Source organism: Saccopteryx leptura, chromosome 11 (genome assembly GCF_036850995.1).
Source record: "Saccopteryx leptura isolate mSacLep1 chromosome 11, mSacLep1_pri_phased_curated, whole genome shotgun sequence".
NCBI classification, from domain to species: Eukaryota; Metazoa; Chordata; class Mammalia; order Chiroptera; family Emballonuridae; genus Saccopteryx; species Saccopteryx leptura.
The window spans coordinates 14042768-14063917 of record NC_089513.1 but is presented as its reverse complement, the minus strand read 5'-3'; the positions used below and the strand labels follow the sequence as shown (position 1 = coordinate 14063917).

Sequence of the window (21150 nt, the reverse complement as noted above, 5' to 3'; positions counted from 1 at the left end):
AGCCTCTTTCTGGATGGCCCATGGCATCTACGGGAGGGAGCATGATCAGAGGCCAGATGTTCTTTAGGATCCATTGAATTTCAAGTACTTCCCCTCACCCCAGTTGGAACATCTTATTTCTCAAGTCTGGGGAACCCCAAATCATCCTCAACCCCATCATCAATCCTTCCAATGTCACTCCTTCTTGGAAAGCTTCCTGGACACCCCAAACTGAGTTAGTGCCTCCCTTCTCTGAGCCCCAGCACCCCACCAGTCGGGCTAGTCTCCATTCCTTCACTTGCCCGCCCAGGGAGCAGCTAGTCCCACAGTCTTCCACCACCAGTAATTAGACAATAAACTTCGGCGGCCGCCATCAGCCACTGAGCAGGACGGACGTGGTGCCTCCTCCTGAAGCTGCCAGGCCCATGGAGCGGCACACCAGTAATCTCACAGATAAATAAAGGGGTACAGCCTGGCCTGTGGTGGCGCAGTGGACAGAGTATCAACCTGGGACGCTGAGGTTGCCGGTTCAAAGCTCTGGCCTTGTCCAGTCAACGCACATACAACAGCAAGCAATGAACAACTAAAGTGAAACAACTATAAGTTGGTCCTTCTCGCTCCTTGCCCCTCCTCGCTCTGTAAAAATCAATAAATAAAATCTTAAAAAAATAAAAATAAAGGGTTACATGCTAATGAACACAAGAAAAAGAGCAGAGGCACATGTTGGGAGAAACCTACTTGAATCAGGGGGGGTTAGAGAGAGCTCTGGAGGAATGGCATGAGCCAAAAAGCAAACCAGTAAGGGGCAGAGCTTTTCAGGTCATAGTGCAACAAACATGTGGGACCAGGGACAAGAAGGGGCTTGTCACGCTCCAGAAAATGAAGGAGGCCCAGAAGGGAGCTGCGGGGAGGAAACAGGGGCAGAGCAGGCCGGCCTGGCGAACCGTGGAAAGGAGGTCAATGGCGTTGTGACCGCACTGGGGAGAGGCTGTGCAGCTGCTTGGAGATGTGCTCCGGACCTGGGGGCTGCTCTGGGTCGGAGGGGGCAGGTGGAAATGGAAACATCAGTTAGGAGACTCCACGATGGTCCAGGAGAGGGAGGGTGGTGGCCTGAACTAAGGGGATGGCAGGGGACATGGCCAGGCAGATCCAAGATCTTCTGGAGGAAGAAACAATAGATCCGGAGAGGGGCTGGGAATGGGAGTAAAGCAGCCCACAGTTCAAGCCAAGCTTGAATTTGCCATGGGCCATGCACTAACACGGAATCCACTCCAATGAAGAGAATAAAGTGACGTGTGCAAGCACACTCCGCTGTAGCCTATGTGAAAACACTACACCATTTTACAAAAGGGACTTGAGCACCTATGAATTCTGGTGTCCACGGGGGGTCCTGGACCCAATCCCCTGCAGAGAGCAAGCATGATTGCATTTCATCGCCATGCTTCTCCCTTTCGTACTGAATGCTTTCCTCCTGAAACAAGGGCCCGAGCTTTAGAGGCACGCATGTGCACTGCAATGCCAGGATTATAAAATAGCCATAACCCTGCCATTTTAATATCACTACTAAGAATGTGTGCAAATGTGGGATGCTCAGTTAGTCTAAAGATGGTGCTTGCACCCGTCCAGAAAATGAGTGAAGAAATAATAATAATAACTTTTTTAAAAACCTCAGGCTCGGCCCTGACCGGTTGGCTCGGTGGTAGAGCGTTGGCCTGGCGTGCAGGGGACCCGGGTTCGATTCCCGGCCAGGGCGCATAGGGGAGGCGCCCATTTGCTTCTCCACCCCCCCTCCTTCCTCTCTGTCTCTCTCTTCCCCTCCCGCAGCCGAGGCTCCATTGGAGCAGGGATGGCCCGGGCGCTGGGATGGCTCCTTGGCCTCTGCCCCGGGCGCTGGAGTGGCTCTGGTCGCGGCAGAGCAACGCTCCGCTCCGGAGGGGCAGAGCATCGCCCCCTGGTGGGCAGAGCGTAGCCCCTGGTGGGAGTGCCGGGTGGATCCCGGTCGGGCGCATGCGGGAGTCTGTCTGACTGTCTCTCCCCGTTTCCAGCTTCAGAAAAATACAAAAAAAAAAAAAAAAAAAAGGATTAAAAAAAAAACACAAAAAAAAACCTCAGGCTCACCTTTCAAGTAGAAACTGATTGGGATGGAGGGAAGGATCCAGTACAATGAACATAAGCGGAGATGTCAGAGCTGGGAATTTTGCTGACTGTTTCTAAACTAAGCCCCTTCATTTAAATAATGAAATGTGGTCATCTAAAGGTTCATGAAAAATAAGAACCCAAAAAAATGTTAAAGGAAGTTTTAAAAAAATCAAGATTTGCTTGAGTACGAAGGAGAAATACTATCATCTCCGTCTAGTAAGAAAGGTTAAAATACAGCAAGATACGGAAGATAACACTGACTTAGAACACGCTGGGACAGAAAAACTATCTGTAACAACTTAGAGGTTAGTCAGACAAATTCTAAAGAATATAAGGACTGCCAACAAGACATGAGAGGAGAAATATTATTTTAATGGAACGGAAGTATTCACATATAAAGTTTTGAAGACAATAAATGTTAGGACAGTCATATTAAATTCTAAGGGCTCTCTGTACTGGGAAGCATTGAACGAGGCCTGAGACAACATAGCAAACAAGATTTCACTTGCTGGTAAAATGTACTTTAGTTCTTGCAACAGTCGCCAATATTTATATTCCCTTGCCCGGTGCCAAGTGCAATTAAAGCCATTTTTATACTTACTGATTTCCTTATGACACATGCAAAGGAACCTAACATAACAGAAAATATAACTTCATCTGATAAAAGGTGAGCATAAGAGCCCTTCTAGAAGCCGGACGCCGGGTAGCATGGGGTAGCACAGGCGTGCTGTGGGTTTCCTCTTGCTCAGGGGTCCCCAAACTACGGCCCGTGGCTGCATGCAGCCCCCTGAGGCCGTTTATCCAGCCCCCGCCACACTTCTGGAAGGGGCACCTCTTTCATTGGTGGTCAGTGAGAGGAGCATAGTTCCCATTGAAATACTGGTCAGTTTGTTGATTTAAATTTACTTGTTCTTTATTTTAAATATTGTATTTGTTTCCATTTTGTTTTTTTTACTTTAAAATAAGATATGTGCAGTGTGCATAGGGATTTGTTCATAGTTTTTTTATAGTCCGGCCCTCCAACGGTCTGAGGGACAATGAACTGGCCCCCTGTGTAAAAAGTTTGGGGACCCCTGCTCTTGCTGTTCTGGCTTGGTCCTTGCCACGAGCTCCTTTTCCAAAACTGGCTTTTAGTGCCTTATGGATTGCACAGCTTTACAAATTTTCAACTATAAGAAAGGAGTCTTATTGTTTAAACATGCTCCAAATTTTGTCAAATCTCAGTGGTCAACTACACAATGTTGGTTGTATTTTTCTAGAGACTTAAAATCTCTCCAAATGGGGGGGGAGAACCTTTAAAATGAAAAGACCCCATTTGAGTCCTGGCCGGGTAACTCAGTTGGTTAGAGCATCGTCCCAATACGCCAAGGTTGCAGGTTTAATCAGCCAATGAATGCATAAATAAGTAGAAAAACAAGTCGATTTTTTTTATCTCTCTCTTTCTCTTTCTCTAAAAATCAATAAATTTTTTAAAAAAAAACTTGCAATAAAAAGTAAAAAAAAGTTGAAATTAAAAGGCCTCATTTGAAATTTTATAAACCTGTGAAAGGGACCTGTAGTATCCATTTTATAGACGTAAAAATACTTTATAAAAGTAAACATGAAATGATCAAAACAACCTATTGTACTTATCTGCCATCAGAAAAGACTAAGTTTCATTGACTTCTGAACCTGATATGCTTGACATTTACAGGATGTGCATTTAAAATTGGAATCTTGCCTGACCTGTGGTGGCACAGAGGATGGAGCACCAACCTGGAACACTGAGGGCACCGGTTCAAAACCCTGGGCTTGCCTGGTCAAGGCACATATGGGAGTTGATGCTTCCTGCTCCTCCCCCTTCTCTCTCTCTCTCTCTCTCTCTCTCTCTCTCTCTCAAATGAATAAATAAAATATTTTTTTAAAAATTGGAATCTTATGGCCAATGAGACCACAAAAAGCCTTGGGTTGGACAGAGAGGCCCCATAAGGGAGGCAGGACAGCCCCTCACTTTGACCTGCAAGAGAAGTAGAGGAAGGGAAGGAGGGAAGGAGGGAAGGAGGGAAGGAGGAGAAGAGGGAAGGAGGGAAAGAGGGAGATGGGTAAGGCTGAAAGATCAGACACTTCCCAAGAGGAAGTAGCACCTGGTCAGCAGGTAGAAGGATAAAACATCACGGCCTTGATTTGAAGCACAAAGAAGTCAGAGCTTAAGAAATGAACCAATGATCACAGAAGTGAAATTTGGAACGAGTCTTCCCACCCCTGGCTACTGCCTACCCATCCAAATCCTGCTTCCCTTGGGTTTCTCACCTGTTCCGTGGGGATATCTGTCTTAACAGCTCCCAAATGGAAAGGCTTTTTTTTTTTTTAATTTTTTCCAAGAGGTAGGACAGAGAGAGAGAGAGAGAGAGAAACATCAATTCATTGTTCCACTTATTTATGCATTCACTGGTTGATTCTTCTATGTCTCCTGACTAGGGATCAAACCCACAACCTTGGCATATCAGGACAATGCTCAACCAACTAAGCTACCCAGTCAGGGCCCAAATGAGAATATTTTAAATATATGAAGTGGTATAACAACATCAAGCATTGTTATCAGCCAAGGTAAAAAATCTGGAGAATGAATGGGCCAGCTCTGACATCCTCTGAACCCAGAGCCTGTTCCCCAATACCAGGCTGCTGTTTACTACAAATCACAAATATTCATTATAGACTGGGAGACTAACACAACCCAGCCATTTTGAGAGACTAGGAAAATCAATCCCCCTTCCACCCCCACCACCAAATGTCAAAAAGTGCCTGGACAATCCAGTTGTCAAATGGAACTCAAAAACACAGGTAGTCCTCAAATTACAAACAGCTCTACGTTCCAAAAGTTCACTTCCAGGTAGTGTTGCCAAATGAAATAAATACACGACACACAGGTAAGTTTGAATTTTTAGATAAACAATAAATAAATTTTAGTGCATGTCCCACATATTGCATGAAACAGACTTGATGTTAAAAAAATAATTCCTTTATCTCAGATTCAAATTTAACTATGTGTCCTATATTTTTATTTGCTAATCTATTTCAGGATCACTTGTTCTGTTTCTCCAACCATCAGCTCCCTGGGGTGAAGGCCTGAGAACAGCCCTCACCCTGGGAGTGTAACATGGGTCAGAATGTCCTTCCTTTTTCAGATTAAAGACTATCTATGGCTACACATTTTATCTCTTCACCCCTCAAAGGCCATCTGGGTTCCTCTCTGGCCATTTTAAAGTAGGCTCTCATTATTATCTTAGTAATGTCTTATTTTCCAAGTGCTTTTCATAGATCGTGACTCTAACATCAGCTTGTTTCATATTTCTTTTGTTCGATATTTTGTTTACTATCTACTCCTGTCACCTAAACCCCAACAACCCTGTAAACTTCACAGCAGGGAGGACCATGTCTGTTTTGTTTATTCCTGTATTAATCACCAGTCCCTGACACGGCCTGGCATGTAATCGGTATTTAATTAATAACTGTTGAATCATTAAATGAAAGAAATCATTAGGCCACCGGAAAGCCACTGGTCTATGTTCACTGGCAAATTCCACGTACTTTGCATTCACCTGGGAAAGAGAACAAATTAATGCATCTGCACACACGCATGCATGCACACATCTAGCTCTCTGGGCACCACCAATTCCCTTTATAACATGAAAGTCAGTCGATTTGTGACTGGCACACAGTTCCAATTCCTGGGTCTCTTCCAGAATGCGTTACATGCATAAATGGCATGCATAGTTAGCAATACAAGTAGGCATTGATCAGTGCTCCACCAGTGCCTGCTTAGGCAGCATGTGTGCTGAAATTGTAATGATTAATGCTACAGTGTGGCTGAATCTTGAAAACATTATGTTAAGTAAGTCAAACACAAAGAGCACATACAGTAGGATTTCATGTATATAAAGTGTCCAGGACGGGCCGATCCACAGTTAGAAAGGAGGCGAGAGCTGCCGGGAGCTCAGGAGTGATGGCTAAATGGGACAGGATATCTTTTTGGGGGGTGATAAAAATTTTCTAAAACAGATTCTGGTGATGGCTGTCTGAGTCTGTAACTATACTGGAAATCACGGAATTGTACTCTTTAAAAAGGTGAGTTGTATGAAATATGAATTCTATCTCCGTAAAGCTGTTTTTTAGAGATGACACGCGCATTGGGGGCGGGGGTGGCCTGCCTGTGTTTGAGGCCTGAGAGTTTGCAGGGGGTGCTGCCGGCACCTGCCGGGCCATCTTCCATCCAGTGCAAGAAAGGCTGCTGCTTCATGCACATCGTCTCTTTCTCTTTTTAAACACTACCCCTTGCTCAGGCCGGATACCTCGGTTTAGAGGATAGTCCTAAAGCACAGAGGTTGCCGGTTTGATCCTCAGTCAGGGCCCAGGAACATCTGTCTCTCTCTCTCACATTCTCTCCCTTCCTCTAAAATCAATAAAACAAACATTAAAAAAAAAAACTACCTCTCTCCTCCACCAAAGTAGGAAGACATGCTCTGATGATAAACACAGTAAAGTTCTCTGCAACAAAGCCTGCTAGGAATATGCGTATTTCTGCAGAGCCTCCTTATAACCTATTTTAAGTGATCTGAACACTGCCCATTGGAATTACAGCACTTGGAAACCCAGATTCCTGTCTGTAATCCAGGCTCTGCAGAGAAAGTTATCTTTGGCTCCTCTTTCCTAAATGGTCTCCCTAGTTGGGAGTCCTCCCTTGCCTGACTCCACCTGGCAACCAGAATGACCCTTTGATAATGCAAGTCAGATGACAGATCATGCTGCTCCAATGGGCAATATCCCGCACTGACCCCTGCCCCATCCCATCTTCCATAAAGTCAAAACCAAAGTCCTTACGCACAGAGGAAGCCCTGCGCGTGGGGTCCCCTACCTTTCTGTCTTGTCCTTTCTTTCCCCTCTCCTCCCAGCTCCCCAGTATGAGGAACAGCATCCAACTTCAGTAGAGGGGCCAGGCACCCCCCTGTTAGAGCCCCTGTACCTAGACCTCTATCCCCTGTGCTAGGGCTACCCTTCCCTTAGCTCTTCATGACTCACCCTCTTCCAGGCCAAGTCTGCTCAGCTACGCCCTCCTCTGCTCTACAATTGCATCCTGCTTCCTTAGCATCCCCCCTTCCCTTTACCTGGTTCGGCTTTCGCCAGTCTGCCCTGACGCAGCAATCTCCAAGCATCCCTACAATCTCTGTCTCTGTCGCTCCCTCTCTAGAATGTGAGCTCCCTGAGGACAGGCTCCTTCCCCACTCTCATGGGGGCCTGTGCTTTATGTGCGTCTGTTGGCTGTGGAGCTGGCTAGGTAAGTGAAGCCTGTTTGTTTTAGTCTTTGTAAGGCTATGGACGAGAGAGTCCCCCATGAGGAATGATTGAGGGGATGGGAAGTTCCCTAGGAGAAGCCACGGGCTTATTTCTTTGGCCATTCAAGCTAGAACTCATGACATGACCTGACAGTTAACTAAGAGTTCAGGGCCTGTGCAAACTTTCTTCAGCTTTAGAAAGAGTGTCGGTCCAAGTAATCCCAAATACACACTGGAATTCTCACCATGTTTTTTCTATGGAATTGGGGGCATGGGGGAGGACCTAAGATTGATAGAAAAAAAATTAAATGATTTTAATCAAGTTGAGCTAGACAAAGTATCAAAGCTGAGAGATTAGCCACGTTAGCCCCAAAATCTTTCTCGTGGGTATGACTAGCACAGGATAGAAAGGTGGAATGATACCCAAGGATGGTGGCATTTGGGCTTAGTTTGAAGATTTAAATTTTTTCCTTAAAAAAAAAAAACCTGCTAAAATTAAACATGCACCTTGGCTGGGTAGTGCACTTGGTTAGTACATTGTCCTCATATATAATGCTGTGGGTTCAATCCCTGGTCAGGGCACATACAAGAATCACCAATGATGGCATGAATAAGTAGTATATTCTCTCTCTCTCTTTCCCTATTTCTCTCTCTAAAAATCAATAAATAAAAGTTTTTAAATAAATGCTATCATTAAAAACTAATAAAATAAAATAAAATGCTATGATAAAAAAATCAACCAATGAATATGTAAATAAGTAAAACAACAAATCAATGTTTCTCTTGTTCTCTCCCTCTTCTCTTTCTCTCCAATCAATAAATTAAAAAAAAAAAACAACATTAAATCAAACATGCAAATCCTTATTTTGGCTAATTTTCAGGGCACAGTGTGAGCATAAGCTCATATGAGAGTCTATTGTTCTCTAGAAAATATAGATGAAGATGTCTTTAATATAGATTGAGAAATAATCATAATAGAAAGGCTTCTGACTCTGAGGTCACAGGCTTGAATGCAGGCTCATTAGCTTGAGACCAAGGTCTCTGGCTTGAACAAGGGGTCACTCAGTCTGCTGGAGCCCCCCAGTCAAGGCACATATGAGAAAGCAATCAAATGAACAACTAAGGTGCCACAAGTATGAGTTGCTGCTTCTCATCTCTATCCCCTCCTCTGTCTGTTCTCCCACCCCACTCACTAAAAAACAAAGAAGAATAAGAGGCTTTGGGTTTTTATCCTGCTCTACATGTAAGCATAGTCTTACACAGATGCAACAGCTGATCAATAACTGATCTTTCACCTTAAAGCTGGTTTTGAAGAATGTGGGTTCTATCTTAAGTTAGAAAACAATCTGACTTCTAAATATTTGCTTTTTCAAACATTTAAATATCACTTTTCCTCACATTCTGACCCTCCCTCCACCAAAACATTTGTTTATTTATGTATTCATGCATTTATTTATTTAACCCATGTTATTTTGGAAGGAAAGTTACGGATTTTTTTCTCCACTACAGAACGTCCTCCTTAGAAGGCAGCTGTGGTCTCCAGATCATGGAGCCAGGTATCCCGAGCTTCTGTGCCCACGCTGGCACAGAGCAGTGTCAGCCCCATCATGGCCAGTTAAGTGACGGAATGCCGAGGCACCACCAGCTTCAGTAGAGCAGCTAGCTGGAGGTGACACGGAGAAGCGCGTGGCTGCTCTACACGCATCTTCAACACAACCACCCTCCCGCAGTTTCCCGAGTTCTTCTCTCCAACATGTTTTGAGATGTGATATGGAATACTACATGTCCCTGCTCATCTTTACTGCTTTCTGTGAAAGATAAATCTCACAAAACCGAACGGGATCACAAAAACTACCTCATACGCCCATGTTCGCAGCAGCACCACTCACAACAGCCAGATGGAAGGCACAACCCATCGACAAATGAACAGATAAACCAAGTGTACCATACACATGCAACGGGATGTCCCTCAGCCTTGAAGAGTGGAAGGAATTCTGCCATGTGCTATGACGTGGATGAATCTGGAGGACATGCTGAGTGAAGTGAGTCGGTCACAAGGACAAATACTGGGTGATTCCACTTACACCTTAGAAAAGCCAAATTCATAGAAACAAATATAATAGAGGTTACCAGGGGCTATGGGGGAGGAGAACATAGAGAGCTGAATGGACCCAGAATTTCCATTTGGGATGACTGAAAGTTCTAGAGATGGACAGAGGCAAAAATTGCATGATTTTGTGAATGTGCTGAATGCCATTTAATTCAGTTTAAAGTGGCTAAAATGGTATATTTCATAAACATTTTTTTACCACAATTAACACAATTCCCATAAAATAAACTTCTGTACTAAAGTGAGATCACAAAGAAATGCCTCTCCTCCCAAAGTTGTTCTGGTTCCAAAAACAGAGTATAGAGTTTCACTTAATTTTTACAATTTCTTCAGTCTGATAAAAACCCACATACTATTTTCCTTGTTTTATCACGGATTCTAGAGGTTAGAGGCCCTCATGTTTGTTTCCAATATGAAGGTAGGGCCAATATTTTCCAGCAAGAAATATACAAAATCTGGCCCATCCATTTCCTCATTTTAAACAACCCATGTCAAATAGTTCTCTATTTTCTGATAAAGAATATGAAGCCGTTTTTTCTGGATCCACCAGTCATAGGCAGATCTCAGAGAATGGCATCAGTAGTTCACTGCGTCCCGAGAAGACAGCGTAAGGATTTGTGCACAGGTCACATCACATTTTATAAGTCATGCTTCCCCAGACAGCAAGAACAGCCAGCCAGAGACTGTGAGGATATTGCTGGGTGCCTAAGAAGTTCCAGTGAGGATATTCCCACTCAACTCAACACGAGTAAAGGTTAGAAAACTGATTTTACTCTGCCTGCACTGAGTCAAACAAACCTCAATGTTGGGGAACAAAAGCCACTCGGCCAAGAGACAAAGCCATAAATAACAGCCCTGTAAATAAAGACCAACCTCCCAACCAAAGGTCAGGCTAGGTATGCACTCAATGCCGAAGTGCCAGGCTTCTCAGTCCCACCGGGGGCAGGCAGTTGGCACTGCTGAGCAAGAGTGACTTCTGTGCCCCCAGGAGTCAGTGGGCTTCCCGCCCTGATGCTCCACAGCTTCCAGGCTCAGCTCTCCCTTATTACATAGTTCACTAGACTTGGCGAGTGGCCATAAAACAGAGCTCCAGACCTAGAAGTGGCCTGGGCCCTCTTCCAGGGTCTAAGGCAGCCATCTCTCCCTGCACAGAGAGACAGGTCCAGGGCAGGAAGAGACAATGTCTGATCTACTTTTCTACCAATGAAGAACAAGAACACACAAGTCAGACCCTCTGAAAACCTCACAGGCTTCCATGAGCAGGAGCTAACCACCAGTGTAAAGCCTGGAGAAGATGCTCAAGCCATTCTAAAAGCTAATGACTGAGTGGCCTGACCAGGCAGTGGTGCAGTGGATAGAGCATTGGACTGGGATATGGAGGACCCAGGTTTGCAACCCCAAGGTCACCAGCTTGAGCACGGGCTCATCCAGTTCGAGCATGGGATCACAGACATGACCCCATGGTCCCTGGCTTGAGCCCAAAGGTCATTGGCTTGAAGCCCAAGGTCACTGGCTTGAGCAAGGGGCCACTCAGTCTGCTGGAGCCCCCAATCAAGTCACATATTAAGAAAGCAATCACATTTGCTTCTCCACCCCTCCACCGCGCTTTCCTCTCTGTCTCTCTCTTCCCCTCCCGCAGCCAAGGCTCCATTGGAGCAAAGATGGCCCGGGCGCTGGGGATGGCTCTGTGGCCTCTGCCTCAGGCACTAGAGTGGCTCTGGTGGCAACATGGTGACGCCCAGGATGGGCAGAGCATCGCCCCCTGGTGGGCAGAGCCTCACCCCTGGTGGGCGTGCCGGGTGGATCCCGGTCGGGCGCATGCGGGAGTCTGTCTGACTGTCTCTCCCTGTTTCCAGCTTTAGAAAAATGAAAAAAAAAAAAAAAGCAATCAATGAACAACTAAGGTGCTACAATGAAGAATTGACGCTTCTCATCTCTCTTCCTTCCTGTCTGTCTGTCTGTCTCTCTCTCTCTGTCAAAAACAAACAAACAACTAATGACTGAATAAATGGAATTATACCAAGGGTCTCTGTCATTAGCAACACCTAGCAGGCATCACCACTAAGAAACCACATGGAGAACACAGATCCTTAAAAAAAAGATTTAAGTTTTAAAAATTTCTGAATTTTGAACAGTGAATAATACTTTTTGTTTTTTTAAACAGGAGTATGGGGGTGGAGGGAGAGGAAAGACAGACGTAGAGTGGGGACAAAGGAGACACAGCAGTACTCAGTAGTTCCCACGGGCGTCCACTGTGCAGGAGGAGAAATACCAGGTGACAGCAGCCAGGGACCCACAGGGCTGTGACTGAGTGGGCTTGTCCCTAGCTCATTAACAACTCGGGTCCTTCGGAGCCATCAAACTCCCGTGATCCAGAACTTGAGCCCTGGGTTTCTTAGTTTAGAAGCTCGCCCCTAGGCCAGGGTGACAACAGTGCCTGGTGCAAACAGGTACCTTCGTTTGCTAAATAAATACTAAGCGAGGGAGTCCTGGTTCCTACGCAGTGTAGAAGGCAGTTCCTAGCTGAGCAATAAATACATATTTGTTGAGCGATATCAACAACACCCCAGTAGTGAGTACTCTTTGTTGAGCTTTGTGCTAAGCCTTTTTGGGTTTTTTGGTTTTTGTTTTTCCATTTGGAATTCATCTTACAACCATGTGAGGCAGTAACTGCTGTTGTCCCATTTTACAAATAAGGAAACTGAAGCCAGAGGGAGGGATTAAGCGACTTGCCCCAGGTTTTACAGCTAGGCAGTGGTAAGGATTGGGTGCGCCAGCTCCCTCGAAGGATCCCGAGTTCCTGACCCACCTCTACTCACTGCTGCCTATGGGCTCAGTGCGCGCCTGGACCAGTTCTCATACTACTTCCCACTGGGCATGGTTTTGGCAACAGTTTATTTAAAGGTGCAGTGCATTTTAGAAGTATTAGAAACAGTACTTATATGTTCCTAAATGACCAGGTAATAAAAGTTTCTTTGTCACCCTGGCCGGACAGCTCGGTCCTGATGTGCAGAGGTTGTGGGTTGGATCCCTGGTCCTGGCACATACAGGAAGAGAACAATGTTTCTGTATTTCTCTCTGCCTCTCTTTCTCTCCCCACTTCCTCTGTCTCTAAAATTAATAATTAAATTTAAAAATATTTTTTGTCTTCTAAGAATAAAAATGAGAAACAAGGCTAGTGTGTGTGTGTGTGTGTGTGTGTGTGCGTGCACGCGCTTTCTAGACTACTCCTCATAATGCCAGGTCTTCAGTGACACAGGACTGCAAGATGTTAGACTAGGAATTATTTGTCACTAGGCACAAGGATGGTGATTCAAGAGTAACTCGATTGACAGAATCAAAAAGAATAAGCTATCTCTTTTGAATCATTAAAACTCCTAGGGCACCAAATTAATTTTTACTTATTTATTTATTTATTTATTTTAAATAATAAATTATTTAAACCTGGGTCCTCCACTGGGACATGGAGGACCCAGGTTCAAGACCCCAAGGTTGCCAGCTTGAGCGTGGGCTCATCTGCTTTGAGCAAGGCTTGAACCCAAGGTCACTGGCTCGAGTAAGGGGTCACTCGGTCTGCTATAGCCCCACGGTCAAGGCATATATGAGAAAGTAATCAATGAACAACTAAGGTGCCACAACAAAGAATTGATGCTTCTCATCAATTCTTAATAAGTAACATAACACCTACAGAGGCATAAATATAATTAATCTAATTGAATAGTGCCAACAAGCAGGCCTGAAAATTCACAAGATACCTAAATACACCAGATTAAAAACTTCCCAGGAGATGAATCTAGAAGCAAATATAAAAGCAAATTCTAAAATTAAGAGCTGAAGAAACCTTATCATCTCCTCTTCAGAGAAATGGGTTATGAATAAACCCCATAAAACTTGTTCTGGTCCCTAAAAAGCAAGTTCCTCTGCATTCGTAAGAGCATAGGATTCTTTTACAACAATCAGAACTGAAGAGCAAAGGCAACTAGGAGATGAAAATCTCTCTGGAGTGAATTAGAAGGATCACCTTGATTCCCTGAGAGTTATTTATGAGAAACAAGATGGAATTCAGACTAACAAAGCAAAATAAACTATTAAAAATACACCAAATACCTGTGATCATACTAATTTTAAAAATATATGTTTAATAAGGAAAATAAGTAAACAACATTTGAATCCCTACCATACACTAGGGGACTTGCACATTTTCTCTTCTTTAATTCTCTCAATAACCCAAGTAACCCAAGTAAGTGGATATCTTTTTTTACCCCAGATAAAGAGTAAAGTGAAGTACAGAAAATCTAGGAATTCAACTGAGGTTATACAATTTTAAAAGTAAATTAATATAATAAGCCCTGGCTTATTGGTTAGAGCATCGTCCCAATGCGCAGAGATTGCCATTTGGTCCCCAGTCAGGGCACATACAGGAACAGGTCGATGTTTCTGTCTGTCTGTCTCTCTCCCCCTTCCTCTCTCTCTCTCTCTCAAAAAAAAAAAAAAAATAATCAATAAATAAATTTTAAAAATAGCCTAACCAGTGGATAGAGTGTCGGACTGGGATGTGGAGGACCCAGGTTCGAGACCCCAAGGTTGCCAGCTTGAGCGTGGGCTCATCTGCTTTGAGCAAAGCTTGAACCCAAGGTCACTGGCTTGAGCAAGGGGTCATTCGGTCTGCTATAGCCCCACGGTCAAGGCATATATGAGAAAGTAATCAATGAACAACTAAGGTGCCACAACAAAGAATTGATGCTTCTTATCTCTCTCCCTTCCTGTCTGTCCCTATCTGTCCCTCTCTTTAACTATCTCTGTCTCTGTCACACACACACACACACACACACACACACACAAAATTCTGTTAAAATTTTTTTTAAATAGAAGTCAATAAATAAAAATAAATTTAAAAAATTAAATATAAGTTAAAGTCAGTAAAAATAAAAAAAAAACACAAAAAATCTATTCTATGGGAATCTAAATCTATTGTTTTTCACTACTCCTTGCTTGAAAAGAAAGGGAGAAAAAAAAAGGAAAGAAAGGAAGGAAAGGAGGATTGCAGAGAGACCAGGACAAAAATATCCTACAGCCAGATCCGGTCAGTGGCATTAGGGCCAAGATCAAGAGCCTGAGATCCAGCTGAAACAGGGAACTAATCCTGAACTTGCCTTACAGCTGTAGGCTTCTTCTTCTTCTTTTTTTTAATTGATTTTTTTAAGAGAGAGAAACATGGATCCGCTGCTCCACCCATTCAGGCACTCATTGGTAGACTCTTGTATGTGCCCTGACCGGGAATGGAACCCGCAACCTCAGCATGACAGGATGACGCTCCAACTAACTGAACTACCTCCTGGCCAGGGCCCAGTCTTCTTTCTGTTAAGCCATTTTTTTTTTTAACCAAATCATTATTTTAAAGCTGCAATTGAAAAAACTAACTCCTACTTCTATCAGTAACTAACAAGTAATAAGTACACACTTGAAGGCATTTTCCTTAAAATAAAAACCAGTAAGAAGTGTGGCTTGTGGTGGCTCAGTGGATAGGGCAACCACCTGGAAGGCTAAGGTCGCCAGTTCGAAACCCTGGGCTTGCCCAGTCAAGGCACATATGGCAAGCAAAAAGCAAGCAATGAACAACTAAACTGAAGCAACTATGAGTTGATACTCCTCTTGCGCCCCTCCCCTTCTGTAAAATCAATAGATTTTAAATAAATAAAAATAAAAACCAGAAGGAAAGCTTGAAAGTAGCCAGAGCTGCTCCCACATAGATGGCATTTGTGCTCACTAGTACTGAGCCTCATGAGTCTTGTTTGTCCCCTCAATAACAGACACAAAGAATCACTAAGAATTACGGAAGCACCAGCCACTGGAACCTGGGCAACAAGGTTTCTTACCTAAAGTTAAAAGAAGCCTCCACTACACAGTGAAAACCATTAGGAGAATTCAGAGGGGGTAATTGCAGGCAGGCCCGCTTCTCCCCAGACAGTAATCATCTAATAACCATTAATCATCTTTTACACATTTATAATGGATTTTAATAAGGCCTGCAACAATAGGCCCCAAGTTAATGAATGGCATTGTAAGTCTAACACCAATATACTCCTGCAAGAACGAAAAGGAGAACTTCTACTTCATCTCGTGTTGTTTCCTCTTCTATTATGCGCTTGTATTCACTATCACTGCAGAATTTATCACACATCATTTTCTAGTTTTTGTTCCTAAAAGTACTGTGTGGCGGGTGGTGGTTAAGTACTTTGCCCGCTTTGTGTCCTTAGTTCTCAAGGAGTGGAGACAAATGTAAAAGCAATGGAAGCAGGAAGATAGGAGAGACTCTCTTCTCAAGCCCATAGGGCGGGCGGTTTCCGGGAGGCGAACTCGGCGGCCTCCTGGGCTACCCAAGGACTTGGAGCGCGCGGGGGCAGCGCGGGCGGGCCAAATGGGTCGGGTGGGATTCATAGACGCTCACTGGGTAGAAATGTGGGCCAGGGCCCCTTACTTGCTCATGTCAACCCGCTTCGCACCCTCCTCCTACCTCTCTAGTTGTCTCAGATCAGCATACCGAGGCTTCCTCCTCCCCACTACCGGGGGACCAGGCGCGCACACCCCCCTGGGATAAGTTGCGCCGACAAGTCAAGCTTTTTTTCACTTGGGGAAGAGTGGGTAGGTGAGAAGTTAAAATACTCGTCATTCTCTGCAATACCGCCCGCCCCAACAAGTTGCCTCTCCGCACACCTAAAACAAGGTGACAGCACCGGGCACCAAACTGGGAACAGAAGGAGATGGGATGTAGCAGCAGGGCCGTGGGAGCTAGCGGATACCACCTACTACCACCGGAAAAAAGTGACCTTTTCCCCCATCATCTCCCAACCTGCGTAAAGGCGCACGGAAGATGTCCGGTGGGTGCCTGGTCACGCAACAGGCGCGGTGGCAGCGATCTCACCATGCGTCCCGGCAGGTGCAGCTAGGTACTTTTGGCCCTAAGGTCTTTTCGGACGTGTTGGCATCCGTTCCCAAAAGGGGCTCCAGCAGAACCCGGCCGCGGGAGACTTCCAGAGGGGCGGCAGACACTTTAGGGAAGCCAGCGGCACGTCTCCAAAACCGGCAAGTCCCGCCAAGCTTGACCCTCGGAGCTTAAACCGCAGACATGTGTGTTACAAATGAGCAAAGAACCCAACAGCTCCCGCGAGTTCCCTGTCTCCCGGCAGGTGAAAACCCCATGGACCTCTCCACAGTGCTGCCTGCTCGGCCAGTTGTGACTCCCCGCGAAGGCTCCCACACCCCCACCCAAGTCCCACCCGTGAGGACTTAGGAGCAGAGGGCGCGGACAGCTGCTGCCACCTCATCCCGGATCCCCAGAGCCGGCCGGCCCCGGGACAGTCTTAAGACCTGCGGGGCCTGTGGGGTGGGGTAGGGGTCGGAGGCCCCCGGCGCCGCGTCTCGGCTTACCTGGCGCTCGCCGGGCCCCGGCTAGGGCATCCGTCGGGTGCGCGCCGCTCTGCGCTGTCGCTGCGCACCTGGCCGCCCGCCCGGCCCCAGCTCCGGCCGCCGCGCTAGCGCTTCATGGCGCACGGGGGCTGGCCCGAGGCCGGGGAAGCTCGTCCAGTTGGCGGCGGCTCCTCCGGCTCCCGCGGCTCGCCAATGGCTTCTCGCCTCTGCCCGCCCCGCGTCCGCGCGCCCTCCCTCTGCGGCCGCCCTTTTCTCTCCGCTCCCCGGGACCGGCCAAACTGGTTTCTCCGCTCCGGGACGGTGCCTCCCGTCTCCCTGCGGCAGCCCCGGCCACCGCGCACAGCAGGGGCTGAGGGCGGGCCCAGCCGTCGGCCCTCCCTTTGTCCCTCTCGGAGTCGGAGAGAGGCTAGACGGCCAGTCCTTGGACTGACAGACGCGACCCAGGTCCAGCCCTGCGCCCTCGATGCCCCGGGTCGGCAGGTGGGCGCCCCGGCGGTGGCGGAGACCTGGCAGCGACTGCCGTTCTCGGCTCCCCAGATACTCCCGCCTCCCTGGGGGCCGCGCGCGCCACCCCGCCCCACCAGCCCCGCGTCACTTTCCTGCTGCCCTGGGCTGGCCTGGCCGCCGCCCGGGGTCGTTGACCGCGCCAGCCCGGAAAGCTGTCGGGGTCGAGGCTCGCCCGGGACCTGAGATACCTCAGTAAGGGGAGCTGTACTTGCTTGATGCCAGGTCACGTTCCGGGACAGGTCACCGAATGCGCGTGGCGGTTCGACGCGCGGAGGGTGGGGAAATAGATGTTGCCAAAAGACTTCCAGAAACGTATCCTGTAACCGCAGCGAGCAGGCTTTCTGCTGAGACCATACTCTCTCACCTTTACAGTTTGGGGGTCGACAGGAGCCAAGGTGCGGCATGTGAATGGCGCGGCGCAGTTGGAAATTTTGGACTTGCTCGCATGGTTGATGGCCGGTATCTGGCCATGTGAGCCGCACCTTCCTGGCAGGAGACAGCACACTGTGCTCCTTATACCAGAAGCTCCACTTTCAGCAGAATTTTGCTACTCACCTGCAGCAGACAAGTCCGGGAGATAAGAATGAAGGAAAGTCAGCGAGTCCGGGTTTGATTAAAATGTAGTGAAGGAGCTAGGACTCTAGTTACCTACCGGTCAGAGAGGCTCAGGGCATTGGCCTGAGGGTTTAGACTCGAAACTGGGGACTGACAGGACACTTCATAGGAGAGGCTATGCTTGAGAGGGGACTCAAAATCCACACTCTTAGGGGTCAGAGTTGCACGGAGAGGGTATTCAAAGAGTAGTCCACCAGGTTTATAAAAGATTAGACTGACATAGTTAAATCCTAGACTGCCCCGCGTTTCTTTTTTTCTTAGTCACACTTGAGCTTCGACTAGAATCAGTGGTAGTCAACCTGGTCCCTACCGCCCACTAGTGGGCATTCCAGCTTTCATGGTGGGCGGTAGCGGAGCAACCAAAGTATAAATAAAAAGATAGATTTAACTATAGTAAGTTGTTTTGTAAAGATTGACTCTGCCAAACAGCAAAAATCCGACATAAAGTACTTGGTAAGTAATTATTATTATATGCTTTCACTTGCTGTAACTATGCTTTATAAATTTTATAAAGTAAAGTTACTTCCCTACTTTATAAATCACCATTACTGTAGAACCAGTGGGCGGTTAGAAAATTTTACTACTAACAGAGATACAAAAATGGGCGGTAGGTATAAAAAGGTTGCCTACCCTTGGACTAGATAGTGCTCATCATTTAATTTCTCTGGGACCCAGTTTACTCCCCTGTAAAATGAGCCTGGACCAGATGATCTGACATGGGTGCTTCCAGTGCTCGTTTTCTGAACCCAACAACAGAGGAAAGATACAGAGGCCTGAAAACAGGGCCTGTTTAGGGATAGTGGGGTAGACCAGCTGGCTGGCAGTGCAATAGTACTATATAAGACTAGTAAAGCCCTGGCCGGTTGGCTCAGCGGTAGAGCGTCGGCCTAGCGTGCAGAGGACCCGGGTTCGATTCCCGGCCAGGGCACACAGGAGAAGTGCCCATTTGCTTTTCCACCCCTCTGCCGCGCTTTCCTCTCTGTCTCTCTCTTCCCCTCCCGCAGCCAAGGCTCCATTGGAGCAAAGATGGCCCGGGCGCTGGGGATGGCTCTGTGGCCTCTGCCTCAGGCGCTAGAGTGGCTCTGGTGGCAACATGGTGATGCCCAGGATGGGCAGAGCATCGCCCCCTGGTGGGCAGAGCGTCGCCCCATGGTGGGCGTGCCGGGTGGATCCCGGTCGGGCGCATGCGGGAGTCTGTCTGACTGTCTCTCCCTGTTTCCAGCTTCAGAAAAATGAAAAAAAAAAAAAAAAAAAAAAAAGACTAGTGAAGAAGCCTGACCAGGTGGTGGCACAGTGGATAGAGCATCCAACTGGGATGCAGAAGACCCAGGTTTGAGACCCCAAGGTCGCCAGCTTGAGTACGGGCTCATCTGCCTTGAGCAAGGCTCACCAGCTTGGACCCAAGGTCGCTGGCTCAAGCAAGGGGTTACTCAGTCTGCTGAAGGCCTGCAGTCGAGGCACATATGAGAAAGCAATCATTGAACAACTAAGGTGTTGCAATGAAAAACTAATGATTGATGCTTCTCATCTCTCTCCGTTCCTGTCTGTCTGTCCCTATCTATCCCTCTCTCTGACTCTTGCTGTCTCTGTAAAAAAAATAAAAAAGACTAGTGGAGTTTGGGCTTGCTTTTGGCAGTACCTGCAAACCATTGAAAGTTTATAACCACAGCAGTGACACAGCCAGGGTTGTATTTTAGGAAAAGTAATGGTGGTAGTTTGGAAGAAGGTAAGACTGAAGATGGGCGTATCACTTGGGAGGCTCATACAGCAACATTAGGTGGGCCTGAAGGCGTTAACAGGGGAAGTGAAAAGGCAGAAGTGCTTACAGGGACACCCCAGGAGAAATGGCCAAGATGCAGAGTGGCCACAGCACACAACTGACTGGCAGACGGAAGCATGGATGGTGAGCCAAGGTCATAGGCTGGGTGATGGCATTAGTAGAAACTGCAGAGTCAGAAGGGAGGCCACTGAGGGGGGCTCTGTAAACCTAGGAATCAAATGATGACTCAAGACTAAAGGAAGGATCCCTTCATTTATGTAGATCAACCAGCAAGTGCTCAATCTGTCCAGGGAAACATTGCCTAGAAAGGACACAGCACTAAAGCATATCCAATCAACAGCCATGCCCAGATTTGATAAATGCCATTCCTACCACTGCATTTAACACCGCTGTGTAGACACCAGACTTCACGCTGGCTTGCTTCTCTTGCAGGCCACATGGAAGGGGGAGTATGGACAAAGGGATACAATGGGTATTGTTTCAAAGATTCATTCACTTAACAATTTTTTATTGAATGCCTACTATATGCTAGTCACTGTTCTACTTGCTTGGATATATCACTGAACCCATCAGGGGAATTCTTTCTTAAAAGGTGACAAATGTTTTGGAAAAAAATAGAATAGGACTGAGTTAGGAGAGGCCACTGTGGGAGCCTTCTGGGTGCTGTCAGAGTTCTCTGTCTTGATCTGGGTGGTGGTTATGTGTGGGTATACATATATAAGAGTGCATCAACCTGTACACTCAAGACTTGTAGACCAAAAAATAAGAACAATAGAGCAAGGTTAAGACATTAGGCGTGGCCTGACCTGTGGTGGCGCAGTGGGATGAAGCATCGACCTGGAAGTGCTGAGGTCACCGGTTCAAAACCCTGGGCTTGCCTGGTCAGGGCACATATGGGAGTTGATGCTTCCAGCTCCTCCCCCCCTTCTCTCTCTCTGTCTCTCCCTCTCCTCTCTAAAATGAATAAAAAAAAGACATTAGGCGTGGGAGAATGAGTTGCAATTTTGAATAATGTGGCCAGGGTACACTTCACAAAGTGTTGCATTTTAGGAAGATTTGCAAGAAGGTAAAGGGGTTACATCCTGGGTGAGAGAAATTCTTTGAAATCCCATCTCACCTGGAACCCACCAGAAAAGAGCATGTTCACACCTTGTCCTGGTGAGTTCCCCTAACCTCAGCACTTTTTTGGTCGTTGGGAAGAGACTCTCAGAGCGTGTCAGCCGATGTTGCTGATAAAGGAAGTAGCTTACCTGGAGTTCCTGACCCTTGTCCTCTCTGAAAGC

General features: G+C 46.7%; 1 protein-coding gene across 4 annotated transcripts in view; it reads right to left on the bottom strand.

The window, feature by feature from the left end:
• ATP8B1 (ATPase phospholipid transporting 8B1) overlaps positions 1-17859 on the bottom strand; it is a 124091-nt gene extending 106232 nt beyond the window's left edge. For 3 of the 4 annotated variants that reach the window (XM_066353507.1, XM_066353506.1, XM_066353509.1), the window contains exon 1: positions 16966-17417. The gene's annotated coding sequence lies outside the window, so the exon portion shown is untranslated. Of the gene's footprint in view, positions 1-16965; positions 17418-17836 lie in introns of those variants that run through there. The other variant, XM_066353508.1, reaches the window with a different exon arrangement.
• Positions 17860-21150: the final 3291 nt, after the last annotated feature.